Here is a 15,154-nt window from a genome sequence, read left to right as displayed (position 1 = left end):
GATTTAAATAAACATTTTCAAAATAGCATTTAAAAATAAAGCGCGCGCGTAGAAATTAAAGACGGTTCCTATAGGTTACTATAGTCGTTATGGGTGCCTAACACCTTCCCGTAGCGAAAACAACTCCCGGACCTCGATTCTCAAGGGTTTTGCTTATTTTTTCCCTTCCCAAGAAAAAATGAGATATCACCGGTTAAAAAGGTTCAAACGTAATCAATGTTTGACACCCGAAAAACCAAGATAAAACAGCTGGCGACTTCGCTGGGGAGATTCGAGAGTTACGCCTAGTCTTTATTTCCACGCTTGCGCTCTTTTTACTTATTTCTTATTTGCTTTCTTATGTGAATAAATGTTTAAATTCTTGCAAACGTGTGGGGTGAGAATATCAAAAGTCCTACACCCGGGCTGAGCGAACTTAGGATTTAGGAGGGATATAATCGACAATTCATTCCGGGGGTTGCCTCGTGTTTTGGATTATGCGATCAATCCCACATAGCTGAGGCATTTTGGAGGTGATGTTGTCGGCGCGTGTTGTCGCGTTTAGGCACTTTACTTCTAATTGTTCTATGACGCTATGAACCGTAGATAACCAAACTCATCCATGGCCATTTTCTAGGATGTAGCGCGGAGGCTAAACCGAGTGTTGTCTCGAGTTTTAGTCGTCACGCGATACTACACTCAAGTTAGACCTTCTTCCGGATAATCATGGAGCGAGTGTTGTCTCGTGACACCATGATATACGTCAGAGAGGTTGCAACTTGGGAACCTTTTTAGAACCCGGTTACTATTTCCTAAAGCCCTAGATTCACCGGACACCGTGTCCACCCATGACTCCTCGACTTTGAACTTCAACCCACCATGTTTTCTCCGAACTTGAACGTAATCATGCATACATGCATACATGCATAAACTTTTTCCCATGCATTTATCGGAGGACTTAGACAAGTCATCTTTTGAACATCACGGATGTGAACACCAAGTGATACAATCTCAACTAAACTTTTAGTTTTGCTCAAGATTTTCAAATAAAACCGTGCTTCTCCGTGATGTTCACAACCACTTTGACAAAGTCCTCTGACAAAAAAGAGTCTTTTCATATCATGCATCATATGCATCATTCATCGGTCACAAATGGCTTCCCGTGCTCATTGTCTCCTGGTTCTTCTGCCGCAGTCTGAAAGGTGGCTCCTGCTCACAAGATTCACCAACCAGATAGAGTTTATCAGACAAGATTGTACAAGAGAAGAAACATGGCTAACCTTGAGGAAGAGAATGCCAGCCCCTCGGGCCAGCCCATTGACGAGTCTAGTCTGGACGAATTTCTGAGGCTTATCAAAAAGAGCGATTATAAGATTGTTGACCAGCTGCTGCAAACTCCATCAAAGATATCCATCTTGTCTCTGCTCTTGAGCTCAGAAGCTCACATGAAAGTGTTGATGAAAGTACTGGAACAGGCCTATGTTGATCATGAAGTCTCTGTGGATCAGTTTAATGGAATAGTGGGTAACATTACTGCTTGCAATAACTTGGGGTTCGATGATGATGAGCTCCCCGAAGCAGGAAAACACCACAATTTGGCTTTGCATATCTCAGTACACTGCAAGTCTGACATGATATCCAATGTACTGGTGGACACTGGATCATCTTTAAATGTAATGCCTGAATCTACACTGAGACAGTTGAGTCATCATGGAATTTCTCTGAGGGGAAGCAGCTATTTGGTTAAAGCTTTCGACGGATCTCGCAAGGATGTTCTTGGGGAAGTAGACTTGCCAATTACCATTGGTCCTGAGACATTTCAGATTACTTTCCAGGTCATGGACATCAATGCTTCTTACAGTTGTCTCCTCGGGAGACCATGGATTCACGACGCTGGAGCAGTAACTTCTACTTTGCATCAAAAGCTCAAGTTTGTGAGGAATGGTAAGCTTGTCACTGTACATGGTGAAGAAGCATATCTGGTTAGCCAAGTGTCATCTTTCTCTTGTGTTGAAGCAGGGTCTGCTGAAGGGACGTCATTTCAAGGCTTGACTGTTGAGGGTGCAGAACACCGGAGGGCTAGTGCTAGCATGGCTTCACTAAAAGACGCCCAGAAGGCTGTTCAAGAAGGGCAGGCTGCCGGCTGGGGCAAAGTGATTCAGATTTTGGAAAACAAGCATAAAGAGGGCCTTGGATTCTCCCCGACCTCAGGCGTTTCAACAGGAACTTTCTACAGTGCTGGATTTATCAATGCTATTGCTGAAGATGCTGCTGAAAGTAGTCATGTGCCTAAATTTGTTGTACCAGGAGGCACTGTGAGAAATTGGGAGGCCATTGATGTTCCTTTAGTCATGCATGCTTCCATGTAATGTGTCTTGTTGCTCATGTTTTTATTTGTTTCCAAAATAACAATCCTTTCGCTCTACCCAAGGCGAAAGTGATATCATTGTAAGGGCATGTTTGTTTCGGCATTGCCGTTATCAATAAAAGTTGTCGTTTTTCTTGCGACTCTTTGTTTTTTTACTTTTTAGTGTCTTTTTCTTGGAAATAATGGTAATGCCAGAAAAAACCAAAACATCTGTATTTTCTTATTAATTTCAAAAATCTGCATGAAAAACATTTTTCTAAAATCATCACAATCATATTATGCAGATTGAACCATAATAAACCCGTTGAACACAGTGACCCTATGTTTCCTCCAAATTTTGAATTCCCTGTATATAAAGCTGAAGATGAGGAGGATGATGAAGAGATACCGTATGAGATTACTCGACTGCTTGAGCAAGAAAGAAGAGCCATTCAGCCTCACCAGGAAGAGATTGAGCTCATCAACCTGGGTACTGAAGAGAACAAGCGAGAGATCAAGATTGGTGCTGCACTTGAGCCAGAGGTGAAAAAGAAGATCACTCAGCTTCTCCATGATTATCCAGATGTCTTTGTGGAACATCGGATACCGACAAGACCTGAATGTCCTCCTGTCAAACAGAAATTGAGAAGGTCTCATCCAGACATGGCTCTTAAGATCAAGGCTGAAGTGCAAAAGCAAATTGATGCGGGTTTCCTCATGACAGTTGAATATCCTGAGTGGATTGCCAACATTGTACCAGTACCGAAGAAAGATGGGAAAGTTCGAATGTGTGTTGATTATAGAGATTTGAACAAAGCCAATCCAAAAGATAACTTCCCATTGCCTCATGTTGATGTGCTTGTTGACAGTACTGCTCAATCTAAAGTGTTCTCCTTCATGGATGGTTTCTCTGGTTACAACCAGATACGGATGTCTCCTGAAGATAGAGAAAAGACGTCCTTCATCACTCCATAGGGAACATTCTGTTATAAAGTGATGCCGTTTGGCTTGATAAATGCTGGTGCTACCTATCAAAGAGGTATGACAACTCTGTTTCATGATATGATTCACAAAGAGATTGAAGTGTATGTTGATGACATGATTGTGAAATCAAGTGATGAAGAGCAACATGTTGTGTATTTGAAAAAGATGTTTGAAAGATTAAGAAAGTACAAGCTGCGGTTGAATCCTAATAAGTGCACATTTGGTGTAAGATCTGGAAAGTTGCTAGGCTTCATTGTCAGCCAAAGAGGCATTGAAGTTGATCCTGACAAAGTCCGAGCCATCAGAGAGATGCCGGCCCCTCAAACTGAAAAGCAAGTCAGAGGTTTCCTCGGACGCTTGAATTATATCTCAAGTTTCATATCTCACATAACTACTACCTGTGGTCCAATTTTCAAATTGCTCAGAAAGAATCAGCCTGTTGTATGGAATGATGAATGCCAGGAAGCTTTTGATAGCATTAAAGAATACTTGTTAGAGCCACCTATCCTTGTCCCGCCAGTGGAAGGAAGGCCTTTGATTATGTATCTATCAGTGTTAGATGATTCTGTGGGTTGTGTCCTCGGTCAACAAGACGAGACCGGAAAGAAAGAACATGCTATTTACTATCTGAGCAAGAAGTTCACCGACTGTGAGACTCGGTATACAATGCTTGAAAAGACTTGTTGTGCTTTAGTTTGGGCTGCCAAACGCCTGCGTCATTATATGGTGAATCATACAACTTGGTTGATATCCCGAATGGATCCAATCAAGTATATCTTTGAAAAGCCTGCTGTTACTGGAAAGATTGCACGTTGGCAAATGTTGTTGTCTGAATATGATATTGTGTACAAAGCTCAGAAAGCAATCAAAGGAAGTGTCCTTGCTAAGCATCTTGCTTGTCAACCTCTTGATGATTACCAGCCAATTAAGTTTGATTTCCCTGATGAAGAGATTATGTATCTGAAAGCAAAGGACTGTGAAGAGCCACTGATCAATGAAGGGCCGGACCCCAATAGCAAGTGGGGATTGGTGTTTGATGGGGCTGTCAATGCATATGGTAAAGGAATTGGAGCCATCATTGTAACTCCGCAGGGGCACCACATTCCTTTCACTGCTCGTATAACTTTTGAATGCACAAACAACATAGCTGAATATGAAGCATGCATCTTGGGCATTGAAGAAGCCATTGATCTGAGAATTAAGCATCTTGATATCTATGGAGATTCTGCACTTGTTATTAATCAGATAAAGGGTGAATGGGAGACTCATCATGAGAAACTGATCCCTTACAGTGACTATGCCAGACGGCTGTTGACATACTTTACAAAGGTTGAACTGCACCATATCCCTCGGGATGAAAATCAGATGGCTGATGCTCTTGCTACTTTGTCTTCCATGTTTCGTGTCAATCACTGGAATGATGTGCCCGTAATCAAAGTACATCGTCTTGATAGACCCGCTCATGTGTTTACTATTGAAAATATGCCAGATCAGGCCGATGAAGATGTGAATGACAAAAAGCCTTGGTATTACAACATCAAACAATTCTTGCAGAATCATGAATATCCATCTGGTGCTTCTAACAGGGATAAGAAGACCTTAAGAAGATGGGCTAGCAAATTCCTTCTAGATGGAGAAATCCTATACAAGAGGAACTATGACATGGTCTTGTTGAGATGTGTTGACAAACAAGAAGCTGAGAAATTGATGCATGATGTACATGATGGTACTTTTGGGACCCATGCTTCGGGTCACACCATGGCAAGGAAATTGTTAAGAGCCGGCTATTACTGGATAACTATGGAGCGTGACTGCCACAAACATGCTAAGAGATGTCACAAGTGTCAAATTTATGCTGACAAGATTCACGTGCCTCCACACGCTCTCAATGTTATATCTTCCCCATGGCCTTTCTCTATGTGGGGCATTGACATGATCGGAAGAATTGAACCAAAAGCTTCCAATGGACATCGTTTCATTCTAGTAGCAATTGACTACTTCACCAAGTGGGTTGAAGCTGCTTCCTATGCCAATGTGACCAAGCAAGTGGTCGTCAAGTTTATCAAGAATAACATCATCTGTCGATATGGTGTTCCCAACAAAATCATCACTGACAATGGCTCCAATCTGAACAACGGCATGATGCAAGCTTTATATGAAGAATTCAAGATTGAACATCACAACTCTTCTCCTTACAGACCTCAGATGAATGGTGCAGTTGAGGCCGCTAACAAGAACATCAAGAAGATTGTTCAGAAGATGGTCACTACTTACAAAGACTGGCATGGGATGCTACCGTTTGCCTTGCATGGTTACCGTACCACAGTGCGCAGTTCAACCGGGGCAACTCCTTTCTCTTTGGTGTATGGTATGGAAGCAGTTCTCCCTATGGAAGTGGAGATTCCATCTCTTCGAGTAATCATGGAAGCAAAATTAACTGAGGCTGAATGGTGTCAAAGTCGGTACGATCAATTGAATCTGATTGAAGAGAAACGTATGGATGCTATGACTCATGGACAGTTGTATCAAGTACGAATGAAGAATGCTTTTGACAAGAAAGTCCGACCTCGAGAATTCAAGGAAGGCGAACTTGTATTGAAAAGAAGGATAAGCCAGCAACCCGACCCAAGGGGCAAGTGGACACCTAACTATGAAGGACCTTATGTTGTCAAGAAGGCTTTCTCTGGTGGTGCTTTGATTCTTACACATATGGATGGTGTTGAACTCCCAAATCCTGTTAATGCCGATATAGTCAAGAAATACTTTGTCTAGAAAGAAAAGAACAGCGTGGTAGGTCGAAAACCCGAAAGGGCGGCCTAGGCAAAAATGCGCTTCCCGGTGGATTGAAAATCCGAAAGGGCGATCCAGGCAAAAGTTAGGGACAAAAAAATGAATATGAAAAGCTCGCTGAGATTGCACGCAACTCAGGCAAGAATGAGCGCCTCGATGAGCCGAAAACCCGAAAGGGCGGTTCATGCAAAAATGAGGTTGACAATAAAAGACAAGTAACTATATCTGGCAAATCACCATCACCCCTGGGGCATCTGCAACTGTCAATGATCATCTTCATCAGAGGCTTTTGTACTTGTGAATTCAAAATTTCTATGAAATGTAGCGGTCATCGTGTTCAATGTATCACCAACCAATAAAATTACCATTTTCCAAGCTTTGTAAATCCGTGGAGTTATGCCTTTGGCTGACTCTCACTCTTCTACATCAATTTGAGCCTGTGCTATTTGTTTGAAACTCTATTTTTCTTTCTACTCTCAATGTTATATACAAAACACTTTCTTTCTATTTGATAATGTCAATATATGAAACAAACATTTTTTGAAAATTGAAATATTTTTTCCTGTCTATTTTGAAAGCAAACCTGAGCAATAGGGTACATTTCAATGAAACATGCATGAATAAATGAATGTCAATGTCTATTTCAATACATGTTACGAGCAGGTTACTCCCCAGGAGGATCTGTGGTCAATGGCAAGAATGAAAAAACAGAATGGAAAAATGAAATGAAAATACAAATGAAAAGCTCGCTAAGTTGAAAACCCGAAAGGGCGGCTTAGGCAAAAATGAGCACCCCGCTGATTGACAACCTATGAAGGTAATTCAGGCAAAAATGGGGCAATGAAAAGAATCTTATTCCCCGGTGAATCGAAAACCCGAAAGGGCGGTTCAGGCAAAAATGGGATTGAAAAATGAAAAATGAAGAATGAAATATTGAAAAGCATTGACCACAGATGCGAACATCCAATGTTTACCCAGCACTGACACGCCTAACAACGGCGACCTGCATCCAAGAACTTTCCAAGGGACCCTCCTTTACAAGTTTATATTGCCCTCAGCCATGGTTGCGATGCGTCTCTCAACGACGGTCTCTCCAGAGAGGATTTCTATGTGAATATGTTGCAGCACGAGCCACTACGTGCCCAATCTTCCAATATTTCATCTGCCTCTGTGAAACTCCTTTGTCAAATTACAAACCAATCATGCATTTCAAGCATCCATCCATACATGCATAATCATGCATTTTATGGGCTCATACATTCAATAATCTTGTTATACCATACATACATGTTGCATTTCCAATTTCAACTTTCAATCCAACTCAGTTTCTGTTGGAACAAAATGTGTTTAACAATGAACCTTAAAGAGTTTTGATGATAACAAGGTATTAAAAATTGTAAATTGGACTAGCTAATATTTGTTCAAGTGTACAGGACCATAATTATAAAGTTACATCATCATTGGTTCTGAATGAGCAAATAAAGAGCAAAAGAAAATGAAGCTTAGATGATTCTGAAGGCAAAGCGCTCCTGAAGTCAAGCTGCTCCTGAAGAAATACCGCTCCTGAAGTAAAGCTGCTCCTGAAGAATAGTGCTTCTGAAGACAAGAGGTCCAGAAGCCACATCATCAGAAGCTGCGTCATCAGAAGCTGCAGAAGTCATATCATCAGAAGCTGCATCATCAGAAGCTGCCTCATCAGAAGCTATTTCACCAGAAGCTGAATCTCAACTGGATTTGCAAAAGATTCAAGAATTGAAGAATTATCAATGCAAAAGCTGTCCATTGGATTCGAAAACACAAACAAAGGATTAGTGGAATTTTGCAACGGTCATTTCAAAGGTGTTTGAAGGCGTGTGCTTGCATTTTGGACGAAAGCGTTGACATTGTACTTTGTACGAATTGTACAACCACGTTCTCCACCACTCTGTTTTGTGTCCACGCTTCAAGACAAGAAAACAGCTCCAGAATACGGTCTCGCCTGCATATATGTTCCTTTGGATAAGGAATGGATTTCAAATTGGTTCTTCATAGGACAACAACCAAATCAGGCAAAAGATCATTGGTGAAAGATCAAGCTTCAACTAACGACTCTTTGGTGTGCTGGCAATTTCACAACGTCTCTTTCACATCTCTATATAAAGGAGTGAAGACCTAGAGAATTGGAAATGCAAGAACGCTGAACGAAAGACTCACAAGATTTTCACAAGTACCAAACCTCTGCTGAAATTGTTCTGCATTCACTTAGAATTTCTGTGTCTCAAAGTCATATCTTAGAAATTCTTAAGTCCATTGAGTCTGTATCTGATTTGTATTGTGAGCACCTCTGATTGTATGTCAAGTGTTCAACCTTAAACAATTTTCTGTGTAATTTTGTTTAGTTAGGAAGTCTCTTGCAGTTGTGCTTGAGCAGGAAGTCTCTTGATTGTGTTCTTGAGCAAAGGAAGTCTCTTGCTTGTGTGCTTGAGCATTGGAAGTCTCTTGCTTGTGTGCTTGAGCATTTGTAATCAGATATTACTCATAGTGAAATCTCCTTGGAAGTGCAAGGGGGACTGGACTACTTCCGGATTGTGGACGGAACTAGTATAATTGCTTTGTGTCGTTCTTCTTCTCTCTCTCTGTTTTATTCCGCTGCATTTAGACTCTGATTATCACTTCAGAAGCTGTCTCACCTAGCTTCTGATCAGTGTGTTCAGTTTTTAGGAGAAACGAAGAATTTTTCAAAACACAATTCAACCCCCCCTTCTTGTGTTTTTCTCACCTTCAATTGGTATCTAGAGCCTTGGTCTGTTGTGTATCACTTAACCGTGCAACAGTCAAAGATCTGAGAAAAACATGTCTACTCCTCCTCCTACTGGTCCTAGTGATACTAGCTATAAACATGTCTCACATGATTATAGTGATAGTAAGAAAACCAGTGTTGGAAAAGTTCCAAAGTTCAATGGAGATGCTGAAGAGTTCTCTTGGTGGAAGACCAACTTTTACAGTTACATCATGAGCCTGGATGAAGAATTATGGGATATTCTGGAAGATGGTGTTGGTGATTTAGTCCTTGATGAAGAAGGAGCTGCTGTGGATAGAAAGAAACATACTCCAGAACTGAGGAAACTTTACAAGAAGCATCATATTATCAGAGGAGCCCTTGTCACTGCCATACCCAAAGCAGAGTATATGAAGATGAGTGACAAATCCACTGCTAAAGCTATGTTTGCCTCTCTCTGTTCAAATTATGAAGGGAGCAAGAAGGTCAAAGAAGCAAAGGCTCTCCTGCTTGTACATCAGTATGAGTTATTCAAGATGAAGGATGATGAAACTATTGAGGAGATGTACTCAAGGTTTCAAACCTTAGTTTCTGGGCTACAGATTCTAAAGAAGAGCTATGTTGCTTCTGATCATGTAAGCAAGATACTCAGAAGCTTACCTGCCAGATGGAGACCAAAAGTGACTGCCATTGAGGAAGCTAAAGATTTAAACACTTTAAGTGTCGAAGATCTTGTTAGTTCTCTCAAAGTTCATGAGTTAAGTCTTAATGAACATGAGTCTACTAAGAAGAGTAAATCAATAGCTCTTCCATCCAAAGGCAAGTCATCAAAAGCTCTCAAAGTGATTGAATCTGAAGAGGAAGAACAGTCAAGTTCAGATTCTGAACCAGATGCTGCTGAAATGGCCATGCTCTCAAACAGACTTCAATATCTGGCCAAGAAGAACAGAAAGTTTCTCTCCAGAAGGGGTAACTCCAGAAGCTCAAAGAAAGAAGATCAGAAGGGATGCTTCAATTGTAAGAAGCCTGGACACTTCATTGCTGAATGCCCTGATCTTCAAAGAGAAAAGTCAAAGGACAAGTCAAAGAGGTCTACATTCAAACCAAGCAAACTCAAGAAGCAGATTAAGCAGAGTTTAATGGCAACCTGGGATGATTTGGGTAGTGAATCTGGATCTGATAAAGAGGAAGCTGATGAAGATGCAAAGGTAGCTGTTGGGTTGGTAGCAACAGCAACTTCAGAAGCTGGATCAGATTCAGACTCAGAAGATGAAAACGAGGTATATTCCAAAATTCCCAGAGATGAACTTGTTGAGTCACTTAAAGAACTTCTTACACATTTTGAAGTAAGAACCAATGAGTTGAAGGATTTAAAAGAAAAATATGCTGATTTGGTACAACAGCAAAAATCAACTCTATTGGATCTGAAAGCTTCTGAACAAGGACTGAGGGGCTTTGACTTCATGTGTAAAACATATGAAGATCAGCTCAGGTTCTTATGTCAGAAGCTACAAGAAAAGTGTAATGAAAAACCTTTAAGTAACCATGAAATTGCTCTTGAAGATTTTATTATATCTGGCATTGACAGAAGCAGAGTGGCTTCTATGATTTATAGCATTTACAAGAACAACGGCAGAGGAATTGGTTTTCCAGAAGTGAAACTTGAGAGAACCAATCTAAAATCTTGTTGTGAATGCATCAAGGAAGGTCTGAAAACATTCTTTGTACCAGAAGGGGCTGAGTTGGAAACTGTTGTTCAATCAGAACCTGAAGCTTCTAGTTCTAAGGCTAAAATTACTTCAAAGCCAAAGAACTCTAAGTCAAAGGCTATGATCAAATATGATTCCAAGACTTCAAAGGTCAGGATCCTGAAAAGATCAGAACCTATTCCTCAGAGTCTGGTGAAACCAAAATCTGGGGTTCTGAAGTCTAAGTTTCAGAAGAAGATAGTTACTGCTTCTGAAGTACCAAAACCTAAGGTGATGGTTAATCAGAAGCAACCCAACTCACAGCACAAGGTACAAGAAGTGAAGAGTAAAGCCTTAAGTACTAACCTTCATAGGTACAGGAACTATTGGTAATTCCTCTACCTCAGTTAATAATGTATGGTTGGTAGATGGTCTTGAACATAACCTTTTGAGCATTAGTCAATTTTATGATAATGGTTATGATGTGCTTTTTGAAAAACCCAACTGTACAGTAATCAACAAGAAAGACAAATCCATTGTGTTCAAGGGATAGAGAGTTGACAATGTCTATAAAATCAATTTTTCTGAACTGGCTGATCAGAAGGTGGTTTGCCTACTATCAGTGAATGATAAGAAATGGATGTGGCACAGAAGGTTGGGACATGCTAACTGGAGGTTAATCTCTAAGCTTAGTAAGTTACAACTTGTGAAAGGGCTACCAGACATTGACTATCATTCAGATGCACTCTGTGGTGCATGTCAGAGAGGGAAAATTGTGAAATCATCTTTTAAAGCCAAAGACATTGTTTCAACCTCAAGACCTTTAGAATTACTCCATATTGATTTATTTGGACCAGTGAGTACTGCATCCCTATATGGAAGTAGATATGGATTAGTCATTGTTGATGATTACAGCAGATGGACTTGGGTGAAATTCATAAAGAGTAAAGATGTTGCGTGTGATGTATTCAGTAGCTTCTGCACTCAAATTCAATCTGAAAAAGAATCAAAAATTTTGAAAGTCAGAAGTGATCATGGTGGAGAATTTGAAAATGAGCCATTTGAAGCTTTTTGTGAAAAACATGGAATTTTCCATGAGTTCTCTTCTCCTAGAACACCACAACAAAATGGGGTTGTAGAGAGAAAGAATAGAACTTTACAAGAAATGGCCAGAACCATGATTCATGAAAACAATTTACCAAAACATTTTTGGGCAGAAGCAGTGAATACATCATGCTATGTTCAAAACAGGATCTATATTAGACCTATTTTGGAGAAAACAACATATGAACTCTTTAAAGGAAGAAAACCCAATATCTCTTACTTTCATCAATTTGGATGTACATGTTACATTCTGAACAACAAGCTCTACCTAAAGAAATTTGATGCCAAGGCCCAAAGAGGAATCTTTTTAGGTTACTCTGAAAGGTCAAAGGCATACAGAGTGTATAATTCAGAAACACTTTGTGTTGAAGAATCTATGCACGTTAAATTTGATGACAAGGAGCTTGAAGATAAAACTTCAAAGCAAGGTGAAAGTTCTGCAGAGATACAGGTTCCTGAAGCTACTCCAGAACCTGATCAGATAGCTGAATCTGAAGATAGTCCAGAAGCTGAACCCACATCAGAAGCACAAGATGAAGCTGCTTCTGATGAAGCACAAGATGGCTCACATCAAGCAGATCCTCCCAGAAACACATTCAAACACAAGTCTTCACATCCTGAGGAGCTAATCATTGGAAACAAAGATAGTCCAAGAAGAACAAGATCACATTTCAGACAAGAGGAGTCAATGATTGGACTAATCTCAATGATTGAACCTACAACAGTTGATGAAGCACTTTCAGATGATGGATGGATCCTAGCTATGCAAGAAGAGTTGAATCAATTTCAAAGAAATGATGTGTGGGATCTGGTACCCAAACCTCAGCACAAGAACATTATTGGAACAAAATGGGTATTCAGAAACAAGCTGAATGAGCAAGGTGAAGTAACAAGAAACAAAGCCAGGCTTGTTGCACAAGGGTATAGTCAACAAGAAGGCATTGATTACACTGAAACGTTTGCTCCAGTTGCAAGATTGGAAGCAATCAGGTTACTTCTTTCCTATGCAGTTAATCATGGCATAATATTATATCAAATGGATGTCAAGAGTGCATTTCTAAATGGTGTCATAGAAGAAGAAGTGTATGTCAAGCAACCTCCTGGATTTGAGGATATTAAATATCCTGACCATGTTTTTAAACTGAAGAAATCACTATATGGCTTGAAACAAGCTCCCAGAGCTTGGTATGATAGACTAAGTAATTTCTTAATCAAAAATGATTTTAAAAGAGGACAGGTTGATACTACACTCTTCAGAAGGACCCTTGAGAAAGATATTCTTGTTGTGCAAATATATGTTGATGATATAATATTTGGTTCTACTAATGCATCTCTTTGCAAGGAATTTTCTGAGTTAATGCAGGATGAATTTGAAATGAGCATGATGGGAGAGCTGAAGTTCTTCCTGGGCATTCAAATCAATCAATGCAAAGATGGAGTCTATGTTCATCAATCAAAGTACACAAAGGAGCTTCTGAAGAAGTTCAAACTTGAAGATTGTAAAGTGATGAACACTCCAATGCACCCTACGTGCACCTTAAGCAAAGAAGATGAAGGAGCTAAAGTAGATCAGAAGCTGTATAGAGGTATGATTGGTTCTTTGTTATACCTCACTGCATCTAGGCCTGATATTTTATTCAGTGTATGCTTGTGTGCAAGATTCCAATCAGATCCTAGAGAATCTCATATGACTGCTGTCAAGAGAATCTTCAGGTATTTGAAAGGAACAACTAATCTTGGACTCCTTTATAGGAAATCCTTAGATTATAAGCTAATTGGATTCTGTGATGCTGATTATGCTGGTGATAGGATTGAAAGAAAGTCAACCAGTGGCAATTGTCAATTTCTGGGTGATAATCTTATATCCTGGGCTAGCAAAAGACAAACAACTATTGCTATGTCTACAGCAGAAGCAGAATACATTTCAGCTGCAAGTTGTTGTACACAACTACTTTGGATGAAACATCAGTTGGAAGATTATCAGATAACTGCTAACAGTATTCCCATTTATTGTGATAATACTGCTGCTATTTGTTTGTCTAAAAATCCAATTTTGCATTCAAGAGCTAAGCACATTGAAATCAAACACCATTTTATCAGAGATTATGTTCAAAAAGGAATTTTAGATATACAATTCATTGATACTGAAAATCAATGGGCTGATATATTTACTAAGCCTTTAACTGTTGAAAGATTTGATTTTATAAAGAAAAATTTGAACATGCATTACGTGTCTGATTAGATGTTTGCTTGCTCCTGAATAGGATTTTAGGTTCTGAAGTTAGTTCAGAAGCAGTAGTCCATCAGAAGCTCCTTATTGAGGTTCTGAGGAAAACTCGCTTCTGATGACATCAGCATCTGAAGTCCAGAAGCTGGATTTATTGCTTCTGAATAGTTGAATTAGTGGAAACGTTGGGAGTTACCTTTTAAAAAGTAACTTCTGGCCCACTAACTTGGTAGTTACTCTGTGAACTTCTTACGTGGCCTGTATGTGTTGGTGTATAACTAAAAGGGCAATGATGATTTAATAGCTTTGAAAGTACTTTTCACGCGCCCCCAATTTTGTCATTAATGTTATGTTTGTTTGTCTCTTTTGAATTGCAATCGTTTTACTTTTAACACTTTGACAATTCACACACTACTCACTCACAACAAACACATTTGCTCTCAAACCTCTTGCGAAGTAAGCGCATTCTCTCAAACCTTAGAACCCTAAAATCTTCATCTTCTTCAAATCTTCGTCAATCATCAAATGGCATCATCAAGCTCAAAAGTTTCAGAATCTACATCAAACATGCAAAGCGTACCAGAATCTGGGTCCATCTACAAAGAGAAGACTATGGATATTCCATGGAATTCCTTAATCGTCCAAATAGAATCGCCAGTGGACTTCACTTCACTTAAGAAGTACGAAGTGGACATGGAAGGCTACGTAGAGACTCAGAAACTGTCTGGCTACTTCAACATGCTAAATGGGCCAACATATGTGAACTTGGTCAAAGATTTCTGGTTAAGGGCTGAAATTGTCAATAGAAAGCCTGTGAAGGCAGCAGATAAACCAGCTGGGTCGAAGAAAGGAAAGAAGGAGATTGAGTTGAATCCCACTTCCTTCAGTAGCCTTGAGATAAGGTCTGAAGTGATGGGTATTCCTGTAATCATCACAGAGGAGATAGTTGCTAAAGCTTGTAGAATGGATGCAGAAGGAAGGTTTCAAGAAATTGTTAAGAAGGATGATGTCCTGCTGCAAAACTACTACAACACTCTTCTGGGTGGTAACAAAGATGCTAAGCCTTCTGAAATGGAGATTCACAATAGAATGTTGGTGAAATTCAGCAACGATTGCTTCTTTCAAAGAGCAGGTGGGTCTGATCAACCCAACAACCAACAGAAGCTAGCAATCTATTTCATGACCAATCTGGAAAAGATAAACTTTCCAAGATATGTATTGGATCATCTCTGCTGGGCTATTAATGAAAGCACAGTCAAAGGAAGGAAACAAGTGCC

Source organism: Medicago sativa, chromosome 7, assembly GCF_051527215.1.
Source record: "Medicago sativa cultivar Bolivia chromosome 7, Bolivia_mono, whole genome shotgun sequence".
Classification (NCBI taxonomy): domain Eukaryota; kingdom Viridiplantae; phylum Streptophyta; class Magnoliopsida; order Fabales; family Fabaceae; genus Medicago; species Medicago sativa.
The sequence above is the reverse complement of the archived record's forward strand: the minus strand, read 5'-3'. Positions refer to the sequence as shown.